Consider the following 5,587-nt stretch of genomic DNA (forward strand, 5'->3'; position numbering starts at 1 on the left):
CTGGTAAAGGGACGTGGACGGCCTGGCTAGCGGGCTACCGCGGGTGTCAGTGTACGTGGTCGACCCGATAGCGAGCTACCGCGGGTAAAGGGACGTGGACGGCCGTGCTAGCGGGCTACCGCGGGTATCGGTGTACGTGGTCGACCCGATAGCGGGCTACCGCGGGTAAAGGGACGTGGACGGCCTGGCTAGCGGGCTACCGCGGGTGTCGGTGTACGTGGTCGACCCGATAGCGGGCTACCGCTGGTAAAGGGACGTGGACGGCCTGGCTAGCGGGCTACCGCGGGTGTCAGTGTACGTGGTCGACCCGATACTGGGCTACCGCTGGTAAAGGGACGTGGACGGCCGTGCTAGCGGGCTACCGCGGGTATCGGTGTACGTGGTCGACCCGATAGCGGGCTACCGCGGGTAAAGGGACGTGGACGGCCTGGCTAGCGGGCTACCGCGGGTGTCGGTGTACGTGGTCGACCCGATAGCGGGCTACCGCTGGTAAAGGGACGTGGACGGCCTGGCTAGCGGGCTACCGCGGGTGTCAGTGTACGTGGTCGACCCGATAGCGAGCTACCGCGGGTAAAGGGACGTGGACGGCCGTGCTAGCGGGCTACCGCGGGTATCGGTGTACGTGGTCGACCCGATAGCGGGCTACCGCGGGTAAAGGGACGTGGACGGCCTGGCTAGCGGGCTACCGCGGGTGTCGGTGTACGTGGTCGACCCGATAGCGGGCTACCGCTGGTAAAGGGACGTGGACGGCCTGGCTAGCGGGCTACCGCGGGTGTCAGTGTACGTGGTCGACCCGATACTGGGCTACCGCTGGTAAAGGGACGTGGACGGCCGTGCTAGCGGGCTACCGCGGGTATCGGTGTACGTGGTCGACCCGATAGCGGGCTACCGCGGGTAAAGGGACGTGGACGGCCTGGCTAGCGGGCTACCGCGGGTGTCAGTGTACGTGGTCGACCCGATAGCGGGCTACCGCTGGTAAAGGGACGTGAACGGCCTGGCTAGCGGGCTACCGCGGGTGTCAGTGTACGTGGTCGTCCCCAACCCGCGGTCGGTTAAGGCATGGAAAACAAAAATTAACAAGTCCCGCTTACGTCCTGACATTCGCGAAACCAGGTTAACGTATCGAGGAATACCATGCTTATGTCCATATGGTCCTGACATTCGCGAAACCAGGTTAACGTATCGAGGAATACCATGCTTATGTCCATATGGTCCTGACATTCGCGAAACCAGGTTAACGTATCGAGGAATACCATGCTTATGTCCATATGGTCCTGACACTCGCGAAACCAGGCTAACGTATCGAGGAATACCATGCTTATGTCCATATGGACCTGACATTCGCGAACGAAACCAGGCTAACGTATCGAGGACTAAGGACAGCTCGGGTCCTGACACGGACTGGTTAGGGTTAGGGTTAGGGTTAGGGTTAGGGTTAGGGTTAGGGTTAGGGTTAGGGTTAGGGTTAGGGTTAGGGTTAGGGTTAGGGTTAGGGTTAGGGTTAGGGTTAGGGTTAGGGTTAGGGTTAGGGTTAGGGTTAGGGTTAGGGTTAGGGTTAGGGTTAGGGTTAGGGTTAGGGTTAGGGTTAGGGTTAGGGTTAGGGTTAGGGTTAGGGTTAGGGTTAGGGTTAGAGGGTTAGGGTTAGGGTTTTAGTTAGGGTTAGGGTTAGGGTTAGGGTTAGGGTTAGGGTTAGGGTTAGGGTTAGGGTTAGGGTTAGGGTTAGGGACGTGCATCGTCAAGAGGCGGCTTAGGGTTAGGGTGTACGATGCCTGCCTTTGTTACGTTACGTTACATGAAATGTGATCGTTTCATCGAGAGACCTGCTGTACTATTCTAACGTGCGGCTTCCCGATGAAAATTTCACCCTCGTAAAAAAGTTTTACCGAGGGTATAGTTTGAAGGCTTCGATGGTCGAGAGACCCGCGGTAGCCTGCCTGCGTCTAACGTGCGGCTTACCGATGAAAATTTCACCCTTGTAAAATTTTTTTTACCGAGGGTATAGTTTGACGGCCTCGATGGTCGAGAGACCCGCGGTAGCCCTGCCTGCGTCTAACGTGCGGCTTACCGATGAACATTTCAGCCTTGTAAATTTTTTTTACCGAGGGTGTAGTTAGACGGCCTCGATGGTCGAGAGACCCGCAGTAGCTTGCCTGCGTCTAACGTGCGGCTTCCCGATGAAAATTTCACCCTTGTAAAAAAATTTTTACCGAGGGTATAGTTTGACGGCCTCGATGGTCGAGAGACCCGCGGTAGCCTGCCTGCGTCTAACGTGCGGCTTCCCGATGAAATTTCACCCTTGTAAAATTTTTTTACCGTGGGTATAGTTAGACGGCCTCGATGGTCGAGAGACCCGCGGTAGCCTGTCCGCGTCTAACGTGCGGCTTACCGATGAACATTTCACCCTTGTAAATTTTTTTTACCGAGGGTATAGTTTGACGGCCTCGATGGTCGAGAGAACCCGCGGTAGCCTGTCCGCATCTAACGTGCGGCTTCCGATGAACATTTCAGCCTTGTAAAATTTTTTTTTACCGAGGGTACAGTTAGACGGCTTCGATGGTCGAGAGACCCGCGGTAGCCTGCCTCGTCTAACGTGCGGCTTCCCGATGAACATTTCAGCCTTGTAAATTTTTTTTACCGAGGGTATAGTCAGACGGCCTCGATGGTCGAGAGACCCGCAGAAGCCTGCCTGCGTCTAACGTACGGCTTCCCGATGAACATTTCAGCCTTGTAAAAATTTTTTACCGAGGGTGTAGTTAGACGGCCTCGATGGTCGAGAGACCCGCAGTAGCTTGCCTGCGTCTAACGTGCGCCTTCCCGATGAAGATTTCACCCTCGTAAAAAAGTTTTACCGAGGGTATAGTTTGAAGGCTTCGATGGTCGAGAGACCGCGGTAGCCTGCCTGCGTCTAACGTGCGGCTTACCGATGAAAATTTCACCCTTGTAAAATTTTTTTTACCGGAGGGTATAGTTTGACGGGCCTCGATGGTCGAGAGACCCGCGGTAGCCTGCCTGCGTCTAACGTGCGGCTTACCGATGAACATTTCAGCCTTGTAAATTTTTTTTTACCGAGGGTATAGTCAGACGGCCCTCGATGGTCGAGAGACCCGCAGTAGCTTGCCTGCGTCTAACGTACGGCTTCCCGATGAAAATTTCACCCTCGTAAATTTTTTTTTACCGAGGGTATAGTTTGAAGGCCTCGATGGTCGAGAGACCCGCGGTAGCCTGCCTCGTCTAACGTGCGGCTTCCCGATGAACATTTCAGCCTTGTGAATTTTTTTTACCGAGGGTACAGTTAGACGGCTTCGATGGTCGAGAGACCCGCGGTAGCCTGCCTGCGTCTAACGTGCGGCTTCCCGATGAAAATTTCAGCCTTGTAAAATTTTTTTACCGAGGTACAGTTAGACGGCTTCGATGGTCGAGAGACCCGCGGTAGCCTGCCTGCGTCTAACGTGCGGCTTCCCGATGAACATTTCAGCCTTGTAAATTTTTTTTACCGAGGGTATAGTTAGACGGCCTCGATGGTCGAGAGACCCGCGGTAGCCTGCCTGCGTCTAACGTGCGCCTTCCCGATGAACATTTCACCCTTGTAAAAATTTTTTACCGAGGGTATAGTTTGAAGGCCTCGATGGTCGAGAGACCCGCGGTAGCCTGTCCGCATCTAACGTGCGGCTTCCCGATGAACATTTCAGCCTTGTAAAAATTTTTACCGAGGGTACAGTTAGACGGCTTCGATGGTCGAGAGACCCGCGGTAGCCTGCCTGCGTCTAACGTGCGGCTTCCCGATGAACATTTCAGCCTTGTGAATTTTTTTTACCGAGGGTACAGTTAGACGGCTTCGATGGTCGAGAGACCCGCGGTAGCCTGCCTCGTCTAACGTGCGGCTTCCCGATGAACATTTCAGCCTTGTGAATTTTTTTTACCGAGGGTACAGTCAGACGGCTTCGATGGTCGAGAGACCCGCGGTAGCCTGCCTCGTCTAACGTGCGGCTTCCGATGAACATTTCAGCCTTGTACATTTTTTTTTACCGAGGGTACAGTTAGACGGCTTCGATCGATGGTCGAGAGACCCGCGGTAGCCTGCCTCGTCTAACGTGCGGCTTCCCGATGAACATTTCAGCCTTGTACATTTTTTTTACCGAGGGTACAGTTAGACGGGCTTCGATCGATGGTCGAGAGACCCGCGGTAGCCTGCCTCGTCTAACGTGCGGCTTCCGATGAACATGTCAGCCTTGTAAATTTTTTTTTACCGAGGGTACAGTTAGACGGCCTCGATGGTCGAGAGATCCGCGGTAGCCTGTCCGCGTCTAACGTGCGGCTTCCCGATGAATATCTCAGCCTTGTCAATTTTTTTTACCGAGGGTACTGTTAGACGGCCTCGATGGTCGAGAGACCCGCGGTAGCTTGCCTGCGTCTAACGTACGGCTTCCCGATGGAAATTTCAGCCTTGTAAATTTTTTTTTACCGAGGGGATAGTTAGACGGCCTCGATGGTCGAGAGACCCGCGGTAGCCTGCCTCGTCTAACGTGCGGCTTCCCGATGAACATTTCAGCCTTGTACATTTTTTTTTACCGAGGGTACAGTTAGACGGCCTCGATGGTCGAGAGATCCGCGGTAGCCTGTCCGCGTCTAACGTGCGGCTTCCCGATGAACATTTCACCCTTGTAAAAAAATTTTACCGAGGGTAAAGTCAGACGGCCTCGATGGTCGAGAGACCCGCGGTAGCCTGCCTCGTCTAACGTGCGGCTTCCCGATGAACATGTCAGCCTTGTAAATTTTTTTTACCGAGGGTACAGTTAGACGGCCTCGATGGTCGAGAGATCCGCGGTAGCCTGTCCTCGTCTAACGTGCGGCTTCCCGATGAACATTTCAGCCTGGTAAAAAAAATTCTACCGAGGGTACAGTTAGACGGCCTCGATGGTCGAGAGACCCGCAGTAGCTTGCCTGCGTCTAACGTGCGGCTTCCCGATGAACATTTCAGCCTTGTAAATTTTTTTTTACCGAGGGTATATTTAGACGGCCTCGATGGTCGAGAGACCCGCGGTAGCCTGCCTCGTCTAACGTGCGGCTTCCCGATGAATATTTCAGCCTTGTCAATTTTTTTTACCGAGGGTACAGTTAGACGGCCTCGATGGTCGAGAGACCCGCGGTAGCTTGCCTGCGTCTAACGTACGGCTTCCCGATGGAAATTTCAGCCTTGTAAATTTTTTTACCGAGGGGATAGTTAGACGGCCTCGATGGTCGAGAGACCCGCGGTAGCCTGTCCGCGTCTAACGTGCGGCTTCCGATGAACATTTCAGCCTTGTACATTTTTTTTACCGAGGGTACAGTTAGACGGCCTCGATGGTCGAGAGACCCGCGGTAGCCTGCCTCGTCTAACGTGCGGCTTCCCGATGAACATTTCAGCCTTGTAAATTTTTTTTACCGAGGGTACAGTTAGACGGCCTCGATGGTCGAGAGACCCGCGGTAGCCTGTCCGCGTCTAACGTGCGGCTTCCCGATGAACATTTCAGCCTTGTACATTTTTTTTACCGAGGGTACAGTTAGACGGCCTCGATGGTCGAGAGACCCGCGGTAGCCTGCCTCGTCT

The sequence above is a fragment of the Mytilus trossulus genome, chromosome 14, assembly GCF_036588685.1.
Source record: "Mytilus trossulus isolate FHL-02 chromosome 14, PNRI_Mtr1.1.1.hap1, whole genome shotgun sequence".
Lineage (NCBI taxonomy): Eukaryota > Metazoa > Mollusca > Bivalvia > Mytilida > Mytilidae > Mytilus > Mytilus trossulus.